The 14080-nt window shown below is 45.0% G+C and overlaps 1 pseudogene; it reads left to right on the forward strand.

The window, feature by feature from the left end:
* Positions 1-4482: 4482 nt before the first annotated feature.
* LOC110307447 lies at positions 4483-4846 on the forward strand (annotated as a pseudogene).
* The last annotated feature ends 9234 nt before the right edge of the window (positions 4847-14080 follow it).

Here is a 14080-nt window from a genome sequence, read left to right on the forward strand (position 1 = left end):
CTGGAACTCACTTTGTAGACCAGGCTGGCCTCGAACTCAGAAATCCACCTGCCTCTGCCTCCCGAGTGCTAGGATTAAAGGCGTGCGCCACCACGACCGGCATAACAGGAGGATTTCTATGAGCTTGAGACCAGGTTCTGCTATCATGTAAGACCTTGTGTCTGACAACAAAAAGAATGAAAAATAAAGAGCATAATGAAGTCCATCCCTTATCTGGAGTTACTAGGACTTAAGAATAAATGAATTAATTAAGAGCTGCCCCTTGTGGCTGGAGAGATGGCTCAGAGGTTAAGAGCAATGATTTTCTAGTACAGGGCTAGAGTTTGGTACTCAGCACCCCCATCAGGTGGCTGGCTCACAACTGCCTCTTCCTGCAGTTCCAGCAGGAATCCAGTGCCCTCTTCTGGCCTCCACAGGCACCTGCACACACATTCTTGAGGACTCGCACACATAACACATACACTTAAATAAAAAATAAAAAATTAAAACCTACCCTTAACTGGTACTGTGGTACAGGGTTGTAATCCTAGCACTAGGAGATGGAGGCACAAGGATTGGGAGTTCAAAGTCACCCTCGATTACATAGTGAGTTAGTGATTAGCTTGGGCTACATGAGACTTTGCTTCAAAAAACAAAAAACAAGACAAAAACAAATCCCCAGAAGTACAAAGTTAAACAACAAAGAACTACCCCTTATTTCTGACACAGCACACTGGAAGATGTGCTAGGACATGGTCTTCTTTTATGATAAAAAGAGCAATGATCTTGTAGGGAGCCTGAAGGATGTTGACCAGGATGAGTGGCTCGTAGTTGCAATCCCAGCGTGGTGAAGAAGAGGGAGGGGGAGGATGGATCAGGAGTTGAAGGTGCGTGGGCGAGGTCGCACCACAGTGGGCGAGGCGCTCCCACCTCAGTCACTAATTACAAAGATACCAAGATACCGTTACTGACCTGCCCACAGGCTGAGCTCTCGGGAGGCATTTTCTTTCTTTCTTTTTTTTTTTTTTTTTTTTTTTTTTTTTTTTTTTTTGGTTTTTCGAGGCAGGGTTTCTCTGTGTAACCTCGGCTGTCCTGGAACTCACTTTGTAGACCAGGCTGGCCTCGAACTCAGAAATCCGCCTGCCTCTGCCTCCCGAGTGCTGGGATTAAAGGCGTGCTCCACCACGCCCGGCGGGAGGCATTTTCTCAAACAAGGGTTCCCTCTTCCAGGTGACCCTTGCTTGTCTCAAGCTGACATAAAACTGACCAGCATGGTTGGGGAGACAGGTGCTCAAAGCACTGTTGTCTTGTTTTAAGGTACCAAGTTTAAGATGGCTGTGTGACTAAGACAGATAATGAGACGATGCTTCATAGAATTAGATAGAGGCTTTTAAGCAAGAGGCAAGCAAGAGGGTCAGACTCATACTACCAAAAACAAAAACAAAAACTCTTTTTTTTTTTTCCTTTGAAACAGGGTTTCTCTGTATAGCCTTGGAACTCACTCTGTAGATCAGGCTGGGGTCAAACTTGGCAATCTGCCTGCCTCTGCCTCTCAAGTGCCAGGATTAAAGGCATGCACCACCACCACTGCCTGACTCCAAAAAAATCCCTCTTCTACCAGCACATAAGAAAGTGAAAAGATGCTGGGCAGTGGTAGCGCACGCCTTTAATCCCAGCATTCAGGGGGCAGAGGCAGGCGGATTTCTGAGTTCAAGGCCAGCCTGGTCCACAGAGTGAGTTCCAGGACAGCCAGGGCTACTACATAGAGAAACCCTGTCTCGAAAAACCAAAAAAAAAAAAGTGGAAAGACTAAGACAAGGACCTAAGAAGCTATTAAGCCAGGCTATGGATGTAGGTCAGCATAAAAGGAGGAAGAAGCCGAGGACGAGGATATGGGGGAAGGAGGAGAAGGAAGAGGAGGAGCAGCAGCAGCAGCAGCAGGAGGAGGAATGTCTCTGCCTCCCTAGTGCTGGGATAGGCCTGTGCCTCTATGCCTTACCATCTTCATTGTCTTTTTATTTGTTTGCTCATCTTGTTTGTTTGTTTGAAGACAGGGTTTCTCTACGTAGTCCTGGCTGTCCTGGAACTCACTCTGCAGACCAGGCTGGCCTTGAACTTGGAGATCTGCCTGCCTCTGCCTCCTGCACAACCTCTGCCAGCTCATCTTCATTTTCATAATGAAGTGGGTTTTTTTTGCTTTTTGTTTTTAACCTTTAACCTTCATGTACATGGAAGAAGCATTTCTTGGAATTCCTTTGACCTTACCTCAAGCTCTCCCCTGGAACTGCAGCGATACAAGGCTCTGCTCTCCCTGCCCTTTGATTTCTCAGATGTGCCTCCTTTGCTCGGCAGGTCCCTGACAGACAGCAGCATCTCTGGATCCCTTGCATGTGAACTGTGTTGGAGTCACTGTGGGGTGGGCTATGGACTGTGAGGTGATAACTTTTGAGCATCCCTCAAAGACTTGTCTTCTTGGTGCTTCCCAGAGAGCCTGCCATTGCTTGAGGAGGGAGTCAGTGTGAGATGGTTCTAGGGGCCTTTCTAAGTCATGCCTGAGCGCTGGTTAGTTTTGTCAACTTGACACAAGCTAGGGTCATCTGGGAAGAGGGAACTGAAGAGCTAACCTGACTCCATCTCAGGCTTAAGGGCCTTCTAGGAAAGATAAACTGGGTTCAATCCTGTTTATGACTAGATCTGTCTGTTTCTTAAGGATTGGGTTATGCCCCAACTGTAACCTTGAATAGGTTGTTACAGTTAATTTGGCCATGCTGATTCGTGTCGGTAGTCTTTCTTCTCTCATCTTTGGGATTAATAGGAACCTTACTTGAGAAGATGCCTCCTCATCCTATCAAGTCTGGGGGTGTTTTCTTGATTATGATTGATGTGGAAGGCCCCAGTACACTGTGGGCAGTGCCACCCTTAGGCAGGCAGTCCTAGGTGCTTTAAGAGAACAAGCTGAACAAGCTGGTAAGCATCCTTCCTCCATTGCTTCTGCTTTAGTTCCTACCTCCACATCCCTGCCTTGAGTCTTGCTTTGTCGTGATGATGCACTGTGATGTAGAAGTGTGAGCCAAATAAAAACCCTCTTCTTCCACACGTTGCTTGATTATGGCATTTATCACAGCAGTAGAAACCTACTGGTGCAGCATGAATGTGTGTATCTTCTATTTGTCTAGGAGCTGCTTGCTCTCCAGTCCCTCTCATCTTGCTCTTCAGAGCCGTTGACCTCTATAGACCTGTTCAGTGGCCACTAGAGTCCAACCAAAGAAATGCCCCATGGAGATTGAAAGAGGACAGCTTGGATGGAGTTATTGCCCAACTTCATCCTCAAAAGCTCAACTAGGGCTGGTGGGAAACTCCCCACGGCTCCCTCCTGTCTCCCACCCCCCAGGAGGAAAGCCTTGCTGTTCCCCCAGACAGTAGTGCACCCTCTTGTGAAACTGTGTTACACTGGCCCTCCCTTGAGTTCTGCTAATTGAGTGTGCCACCTGTTTTCTCTTGGGACTTTGACAGATTCACCTTGATTGAAGCAATTTACTACACTAGGCTTATCCACAAACAACCAATTACAAATCGGTTTATGAGACTGCTTTCAAGGACTAATGACATACAGTTGGCCCCAAGAGGACAGGACAGAGAACAAATACATCTTCACGAAATATAAGGAGACTGGGGGTGTAGCTCATTGGTAGGCTCCTGCCTCATACAAAGACCTGGGTCAGATTCTGTGTTGAAAGGGAAGAGACTTGATGCAAGTCCAGAAGCAAGGCTCTGGAACATCACACCAGCCTAAGGGTCCACATCAGCAATTTGCTCTGGAATCAGTCAATCTCTCTCTCTCTCTTTCTCTCTCTCTCTCTCTCTCTGCAAGAATGGTCCTTTTTCCTCTCTTTCTCCTTCCCTTACCCTCTGCCCCCTTCCCCATGGTGACTTCCTTGGCTTTGGTCCTTTGGGCCAATGAATTTGCCAACCTGAGAGCAGGTTTCCAATAAACATGCCTTTAATATAATCTAATCTGGCAGCAGTAATCTATCAGAAATGTGGAGATGCAGAAGAAATAAAGAGATAAATCTGTCTTAGTCACTGTCCTATTTCTGTGAAAAGACATCTTAAGGAAGCCAACTCAGGAAAGCATTTAATTGGGTTCTACTTAGAGTTTCTGGGGCTTAGTCCATTATCATGGTGGGGAGCATGGAGGTAGGCAGGTTTGGTGTTGAAGTTGCTAAGAGCTATGTCTTGATCTGTAGGCTGGGCCTGGCATGGGCTTTTTGATACTTCTACCAGCCTCCCCCCCACTCCCCATGACAAGGCCACACCTCCTAATTATTCTAATCTTTTCAAAGACTTTCACCCCCTGGTGACTAAGCATTCAAATATATGAACCTATGGAGTGGAGATGGTTCTGACACCTTCTTCTGACCTATAAAAACATGCCTGAAAAATAAAACACCCATTCACATAAAATAAAAATCCTGTTTTTAAAAATGTCAGGACTCGGCCGAGCGAGCCCAGCTAGGTATGGCGATGGTGAAGCGGTTCTTTGAATCCTATCATGAGGTCCCTGACAGCACCCAGTGTCATCGCAAGACGTACATCACCACGGCCTTAGGCGGCATTTGCGGCCTAATCGGCTCTGCTTACAGCGTCACACTCAACCCCGCAGATTCCACCCTGGAAGCAGTGGCCAGAGTCGGCCGGTACACATTCACTGCAGCTCACAGCTATGGGACCGCAGCCGTGGGCTGTGTCTACATGGGCACTGCGGCCGCCCTGTTCAAGATCGGCAAGCTGGAAGGCTGGGAGTTGTTCCCTACCCCCAAGGTGTGAGCCAAACCCCTGTGGCAAATAAACGCTGTATTTTCCTGTGGGGGGAAAAAATGTCAGGACTCAGAAGAGTGAAGCAGCTGAGACCGGGAGGCTGAGCCTGAACTATATATTTTAACAGGGCCCTAGACCTTAGCACAACTGACTCCATGATGGAAGTGCCACTATGTAAACTTTAGCACACAGACAACACCACATGCCATAATGAAAACAAAGACTTAATCCATCAAAGTCCAGAGTTCTGGGAAAGTATCTAAATGTATTAACTTTTTTGCTTTTTGGTTTTTGTCGCTCTGCTTCTGGCTGTCTTGTTAACTGAAGTATGTGGAGCTAGAACATGGTTTTCGTGTTTAAAAGCTCACCCCGAGAAAGGCTCAGCAATACTCTAGGATCCCAAACACACTGGCTAATAAAGACTTTCTACCAGCTTGTAACCAAGAATGAGCCGTCTTCTCTGGTGACTGCCCCACAACAATATGTGAGGAGTGAATATATGGTGAGATGGCTCAGCGGTTAAGAGCACTGACTGCTCTTCCGGAGGTCATGAGTTCATATCCCAGCAACCACATGGTGGCTCACAACCACCGGTAATGAGAAACAAATGAAAAACCTTTGGGCTGAAGCAAATGGGCTGGATCGAGTGGGAGAAGGGGAGGGGAAAGAATTAAAAAATAATAAATAAATCAATCTTTTTTAAAAGATTATTATATGTAATAAATGAGTATATGTAAGTACACAAGAGCAGTCAGTGCTCTTAACTGCTGAGCCATCTCACCAGCCCCATAAATAAATCATTAAAAAAATTAAAAAGGGGGCTGGTGAGATGGCTCAGTGGGTAAGAGCACTGACTGCTCTTTCTTTTTCTTTTTTTTTTTTNGAGACAGGGTTTCTCTGTATAGCCCTGGCTGTCCTGGAACTCACTCTGTAGACCAGGCTGGCCTCGAACTCAGAAATCCCCCTGCCTCTGCCTCCCGAGTGCTGGGATTAAAGGCGTGCGCCACCACGCCCGGCCCTTGACTGCTCTTTCAAAGGTCCTGAGTTCAAATCCCAGCAACCATATGGTGGTTCACAACAACCTGTAATGAGATCTGACACCCACTTCTAGTGTGTCTGAAGACAGCTACAGTGTACTAATATATAATAATAAATCTTAAAAAATTAAAAAAAAATTCAGATAGAGACAGATCTTGTGGCATACACCTTTCATCCCAGCACTCAGGAGACAGAGGCAGACAGATCTCTGTGAGTTCAAGGCCAGCCTGAACAAGAGTAAGTTAGTTCCTGGACACCCTGTCTTGAAAAAAAAAAAAACCCAAAAAACCAAAACAAAAAACAACACGCCGCCCCCACTTCTGACTAAAGAATGAATTTGGCACTACAAAAACCTAAAACATTTCTCTACTTTAATAGGAGAGATAGGGAGTTGTAATTGCCCCGGGTCTACAAAGCTTTAGTGGTGTGTGGCTCTGCTGAGGGAACCACTAGAGGGCGGGCTTGGCCTTACACACTGTGGAAGATGGCAGTGGATTTCTCTGTCAGCTTTACTGAGCTACTTCAGCCTTACTACAGGAGCTTGCCTGTTGAACTATAGAATGGATTTAGGGTGTGTTCATTAACATTAAATAAATAATTTAAAAATAATTACTGGAGAATGAGAAATAAAAAATGCAAGAAAACATCTATAAAAGCCACATCTGGCTGGGTGTGCTAGCAACAGACCTGTGATTCTGGCACTTCGGAGGCTGAGGCAGAATCAGCAAATCAAAATCAGCGTTGGCTCTAAGGGGCCTGAAAGACTTTAAGTGAGATCCTGCCTCAAAACAAAAAGGGCCGGGCGTGGCGGCGCAGGCCTTTAATCCCAGCACTTAGGAAGCAGAGGCAAGCAAATTTCTGAGTTCAAGGCCAGCCTGGTCTACAGAGTGAGTTCCAGGACAGCCAAGGCTACACAGAGAAACCCTGTCTCCAAAACAAAACAAAACAAACAAACAAAAAAGGGACGGTCAAGGCTGAAGACCTGAGTTTGGGTCCAGCACCCATAACAAACTGAGAGCATGGCCTCACTGTTGGAGGTAGAGTCAGAGGATTGATGGCCTTCCTCCAGGTTCAACGAGAAAGAGTTTTAAAGGATTCAAAAGGTGAATGTAATCTCACACATTTGCATACACCACACACACAGACACACAGACACACACATACACACACACACACACAGACACACACACACACATACATACACACACACATGCATACACACACGAAGAAGGATGTCTTCCCAGGATGGCCATACATACCTGTAGTTAATCCCAGCACTTGGGAGGTAGAGGCAGGAGTATAGGAGTACCAGGCCATCATGGGCTATATGAGACCCTGTCTCATATATATGCAACACTCCCTACCAAATGTCCTGCATGGTGAGTGGATAAACTGTAGTATATCCAGACAATGGAATATTAGCTCAGCCCTAAAAAAGAAATGAGATTCAAAGCCATGAAAAGACATAGGGAACCTTAATACTTAAATAATACTTATTAGTAAGAGAAGTCAAGGACACTGTATGATTCGCGCCACCACGCCCGGCGTATGATCCCAACTGTACCTTAGGAAAGAGGAAACCATGGAGCTGGTGGACAAGACCAGTGGTTGCCAGGGCTCAGGGAGGGTGGTGGTGAGTGGGAAGAGCACAGGGCAGATCTACTATCATCCATCTATCTATCTATCTATCTATCTATCTATCTATCTATCTATCATCCATCTATCTATCTATCTATCTATCTACCTACCTATCATTATCTATCTATCATCTATCACCTATGTATGTATGTATGTATCTATCTATCATCTATTTATCTATCATCCATTCATCTATCTATTATCTATCTACCTATCATTATCTATCTATCTATCTATCTATCTATCTATCTATCTACCTACCATCTATTTACCTATCATTATCTATCATCTATCTATCATTCTATCATCTATCTATCAATCTATCATCTATCTATCTATCTATCTATCTATCTATCTATCTATCTATCTATTTATCTTTAAGGCAAGGTCTGGTCTTGACCTCCACCTAAGGGCTTGGATTACTTTCTATTACATACACTGGTGAACACACTTGTCCAACCTACAATTGTCGAACTAAAGATGAACTGTAAAGTGAGTTGTGGTGCTGTGACAGGAACACATCTGTGTAGGCCCACAAAATGAAACACTGTCTCTGACTGTTGTGGGGTGTTGCTGTGTGGGGGGTAGTGGGTGTATGAGGTGTCTTTGTTCCTACAGCCCAGAACTGCCACCAATCTAAAAGTGCTATCTAAAAAGGTGTGGTAGCACACACCTTTAACCCCAGCTCTCAGATGCACTAGAGTGGGATCTTTGAGGGTTAGAGGTTCCCAGAGCTTCTGAGACTACCAAGGCTACATAGAGAGACCCTGTCTCAAAAAAGTTGAATTTTAATTTCATTTATTTATTTTAATTTTTTAAAGAAAGGCGCTTTTTCTATATAACAGCCCTGGTGTCCTGGAACTTACTCTGTAGACCAGGCTGGTCTTGAACTCTTTTTTTTTTTTTAAAGATTTATTTATTATTATACAGAAGTACACTGTAGCTGTCTTCAAACACACCAGAAGAGGGCGTCAGATCTCATTATGGGTGGTTGTCAGCCACCATGTGGGTGCTGGGACTTGAACTCATGACCTTCTGAAGGGCTCTTACCCGCTGAGTCATCTCACCAGCCCTGGCCTTGAACTCTTAAACTCAGAGATTCATCTGCCTCTACCTCCTGAGTAATAGGATTAGAGGTGTGTGCCACCACTGCCCAGCAACAATCTAGTTTTTTTTTTTTTAAAGATTTATTATATTTATATGAGTACACTACTGTAGCTGTCTTCAGACACACCAGAATAGGGCATCAGGTCCTATTACAGATTGTTGAGAGCCACTCACTGTGTGGTTACTGGGGATTGAACTCAGGGCCTTTGGAAGAGCAGTGACTGCTCTTAACAGCTGAGCCATGGTTCTAGCCCTCAATCTAGTTGTTTTTTTTTTTAATTTTTTTAAAGATTTATTTATTTATTTATTTATTATATATGAGTACTCTGTAACTGTCTTCAGACACACCAGAAGAGGGCATCAGATCTTGTTATGGATGATTGTGAGCCACCATGTGGTTGCTGGGATTTGAACTCAGGACCTTCAGAAGAGCAGTCAGTGCTCTTAACCACTGAGCCATCTCTCCAGCTCCCTCAATCTAGGTTTTTTTTTGGTTTTTCGAGACAGGGTTTCTCTGTGTAGCCCTGGCTGTCCTGGCACTCACTTTGTAGACCAGGCTGGCCTCGAACTCAGAAATCCGCCTGCCTCTGCCTCCTGAGTGCTGGGATTAAAGGCATGCGCCACCACGCCCGGCGTTAACAGGGTTTCTAAATCCTAAATACTCTTTTCTGAACTGAACTCCTGCATACATCTGTTGGTTTCTCCGTTCCTCTAGTTAACTCTGCACTACTACTTGTGTTCCGTGGTAGCCTGAGCAGCACGGTGGGGGCACAGGCACACCCCTTTACCTTCTATAACAGGGTGTGCACGGGATTATCACTTTCCCTACAAACATCCAGAAATAGAACTTCGTTAAAAATAAGTCAGTATGTGCTTCTGATGTATCCAAGTCCACACGGAGAGGACGGGAAGCTACTAACTTCCTGTTAGTTACTGAGGTCCTCCTGGTGTGACTTGCTGGTGTTCTGCACACCTGGTCTCATTTCAGAGCTCTGTGACGGTGTCTACTCACGGCTGGGAGACTAGAGCTGTCTGAGGGAGAGCAGCTAGTTAGAGGCACGGGCAGGGAGAAGCAATCCCAGAGATTACTGGCTCTCGTATCATCTCCCTGCAACTGGCCTGATCTATATTCAGACACTCGGCCACGATTTTCCTTAGCGCTCCCCAGGGGTGTGCCCACAGTGGGATTCATGCTTAGTGACTCCTGACTTTTCATTTTGGAATCTGCCTTCTGTGCAAAAGCTTCCAAAGCCAGTGAGACGGTAGTGTTGGATTTGTATCTTTTACACTCTTCTATAGGGGCAGGGGGTTAGGAGAGGGAGACTGAACAAGGGTAGTGATGGAAGACTGGCTGTGTATACTTCTGTAAGTTAGAAATATTTTCTGGTTATGTATTCACGTGTAACCTTTTCAGTAAGGAAGGGGAAAAGGGAATTTCTAGACAACTATTTGGAAATAATGTACAGCTACACTGCAGTATATATTCTATTTTTAACTACACATGAACACTCAAACTATTATATATATTTAAGAAATTATATATATGATTATATATGTGTATATATATATTATGTTCTTTCTATATGTAAATAGAAAGAACATAACATTGAATGGGGGGGGACAAATTAGGGGAGGGACATTATGGTCAAAATAGATTCTATGGCAAGTTAAAAAAAAAAAAAAAGACAATGGTGACAAAACCCACCCCCAGTCAGCTACTCTGTCTTGTATAATTTGTTTCGAAAGAATTCATTATTAAATAAGATTTGAAGTTTAAAAAGATTTTATCTTTGAGATATATATATATACATATATATATATGATTAAGGATGCTTTTGAGAGGAAAGCGAGGATCAGCACTGCAGTGTGTGGGTATTTGCTGTTCTTTGTCCCTTGTAACCCACACAGAAACACAAACACAAGCTTCTCATTGTTGCCTCTAAGCAGCTGATGACTAAGGGGCTGACTAAGTCATCCTGAGTGGCTGAAACCCCGTTCCCAGTCACTTGACACCATGTAGGGAATACTATGTTGGAAATGTGCAGCTGTTCAAGCCTCCGCCCCGCCCCCACTGGAAAGCCCCGCCCTTGAGGAGCAGGAGCCCTCAATTCTTTACAGGAAACGTTGCCAGTGAACAGCTCTCCCCTTAACCTACGGGGGAAGCACACGCCTCCCTTTTCCGTAACTGTAGCAAGAGTGTTTTCATAATTAATTGGAGGCGAAATGCAGTGCTGGAGGTTGGTTTCTTAGCAGTGATAATCTCGCCATGATGAGTCACTCTCTGAGGAGAAGAGCTCACTGCAGAGAACATGGCAGTGACACTCACACACTTCTTATGCTCATGCTGCCTCTAAGCTTGAACTACAGCCCCCACAGAGTGAAGGGTCTGGCTTTTGCTGTTGCTTGTTTTGTTTTGAGATAGGATCTCATGTAGCCCAGGCTGAACTCGAACTCATGATGTAACCAAAGGATGACTTTAAACTCTGGACCTGCACCGCCACAGTTGATTTCATTCACTGCTTCTCAACCTGATAAAGTTGATAAATTGAGTGGATTTGCTGTGGTCGTTTGTTCAGCAACATGTTCATTTATTATGTTTATTTGTGTTCATGTTTGCGGGTATGCATGTGTCATGGCACATGTGTGGAAGTCAGAAGGCTACTTGTGCAAGTCAGTCCTGCCTTTTATCATATGGGTCCCAGGGGTCGAACTCAGGCCATGAGGGTTGGAGGCAAGCACTCTTATCTGCTGAGCGAATGTGCTTTCTTTTGGCTTTTCGAGACAGGGTTTCTCTGTGTAGCCCTGGCTATCCTGGAACTCACTCTGTAGACTAGGCTGGCCTCGAACTCAGAAATCTGCCTGCCTCTGCCTCCCAAGTGCTGATATTAAAGGTGTGCACCACCACGCCCGTCTGTCTTTTTTTTTTTTTTTNAAGTATTAGTTTAAATTACGTGTGTAGGGAGGTGTATACATGTGAGCCTTGGTGACTATGGGAGCCAAAAGATGGGGTCAGATCATCTGGAGATGGAGTTATAGGTGCTGGCTATGGGTGATAAGGACAGAACTCCGGTCCTCTGCAAGAATAGTACATATTTTTAATCACTCCAGCCCCCTAGTTTTTAATATGTGCAGAAATGTATTCTATACCGCAAGCTTCCTGCGAGTGGCCATGTGTTGCTTTCGGAGCTGGCTAACTTAGCGGTTCCATTTTGTCACGGACGCAGATTCTTTCCACTTGTTCCCTATCACCCTGACTGAATTGGCTTTACTCCCTGCTTGTCTCTTCGTGGGCCCCTTCTCTTCCTGATGAGGATTCTTGAATTCCTGCCCCTGGCTCCCAGTTCCAGTGCCCGCTCAGGTCTTCCTCAAAGGCGGCTTGTCTCAGGCGTAATGAGGGCCGGCCGGGGCTTGGCTCCTCAGCTGATCTCTGCTCTATCCTCCAGCTTAACTGACTCCAGCTCCGCCCCTAGCTCTTCTAGCTCCATCTTAAGAATTACTCCACATCGGAGTGAAAAGCCACTAGCAGCTTGGGAGTAGGGTTTGTTGCTGTCTCATTACCTGATCCGACCTTCCTTCCTTCCCCCTGGGAAGCCCTGCCCACCTTGACCTTCCTGGGACTGCAGCGCGATCTGCTGCTCCTGTTCCCAGATGCATCCCAGATCAGACTCACTCACGCACACAAGTGTCTCTTCTGGGAATAGTCACCTACTGCGGGGATCCCTGGTCACATCTCTACTGGTGGCTTTTTACCCTTTAAATTATTTTTAGTTTCTTTTGTGTGTATGAGAGCTTTCCCTGTCTGTGTGATTGTGCACCAGGTACACACCTGGAGCCCTCAGAAGCTAAAAGAGGCCAGTAGTTATAGATGGGTTACAAGCTACTTGGTGGGCACTGGCAATTGATAAGTAAGTCTAGATCCAAAAAGCAGAAAGAAACTAACTATCACTTTGCATTTAACTATCCTCACCATTCTCATCCGCACAGGACTTACTTAATTACTTTCTTGGCGTTTGTTTGTTTCTGTTTGAAACATTTATTTTTTTCTGTGTAGCCTGGCTGTCCTAGAAGTTGCTCTGAAGCCCAGCCCAGGCCATCTTAGGTTTGTTTTTTGTTTGTTTGTTTGTTTGTTTGTTTGTTTTATTTATTTCTTTATTATATGTAAGTAAACTGTAGCTGTCTTCAGACACTCCAGAAGAGGGAGTCAGATCTCGTTATGGATGGTTGTGAGCCACCATGTGGTTGATGGGATTTGAACTCCGGACCTTCGGAAGAGCAGTCAGGTGCTCTTACCCACTGAGCTATCTCACCAGCCCTGTTTTTTTTTTTTTTTTTTTTTTTTTGAGACAGAGTTTTTCTGTGTAACAGAGCCCTGGCTGTCCTGGACTTGGTTTGTAGACCAGGCTGGCTTTGAACCCACAGAGATCTGCCTGTCTCTACCTCCTGATGGCTGGGATTAAAGCAGGCTCTCTTTCTTTACCTTAAAAGGTTCCCATCTCCAAGTCTTATCACCTAGATAGCCTGTCACTACTTAGATGCGGGTGTGTCCTAAATGGAATGCTGTTTCTCTGGTCTGCCAGCACCTGTCACTATGTATGTCTATGGTGTTAACACTTATTACTGGATGTACTTATTGGTCAAAGCTAAGAGCTGAGTAGAGCTACATTCAGCACAAACTGCCTTCTCCATTTCTGTAAATACTTGTCTAAAAAATGGTGACTCTGGCTATGAAGACAGGAGGACCCTGAGTCTGAGGCCAGCCCGGTTGTATGAAGAGAACTTACCTAAAAAGCAATCGATGATGATAACAAATTGCTGGGACCTGCACTTACATATGACCTCATTTACATATGACCTCCACTGAAGTAAATAAAAATGAATAGGAAGGCCACTCGCCTAGCTCCAAAGACTGGAAGGCTCAACTTCAGAAGTGACTATAGAAGACATAATAGTTAAATGCAAAGTGATATTTAGTTTCTTTTTGGATCTAGACTTACTTATTAATTTTGTTCTTATTATCGTGAATACATGTATGTGCACGTGTGGGGGTGACATGTATATGTGTGGGCTTCAGTGCATGCGTAGAGGTCAGAAGGACAATTTTTCGGAGTTGGTTCTCTCTTTCAGTTTATGTGGGTTCCAGGTATTGGGTTCAGGTCTCCAGGTTTCCAGAGCAGGTGCCTAACCTGCTGAGCCCTTCCTTCGTTTGTTTTTAGACAGGGTCTCATGTACATATAAAAATAGGTGTGGGCTTGAAGGCTGGGGGAGGAGAAAGAGTGTCCTATGGAATGTTCCACTGCCCCCTGGAGACAGACTTGTAGGCTAGCGGGATGAGACAATGTGATCTTCCCTCTGCTCTCCATGGCACTGGCATTACAGGGTATATGCAGTCAGTCATTCTTAGCTTTTTACATTGGTTCCAGGTTCTGCGGAATTGAGTAGCATGTAAATGCTCTCACCCAGTGAGCTAGCCTCCCAGTTCCCTGTTTCAGATTTTTAGATG

Source organism: Mus caroli, chromosome 12 (assembly GCF_900094665.2).
Source record: "Mus caroli chromosome 12, CAROLI_EIJ_v1.1, whole genome shotgun sequence".
Taxonomy (NCBI): domain Eukaryota; kingdom Metazoa; phylum Chordata; class Mammalia; order Rodentia; family Muridae; genus Mus; species Mus caroli.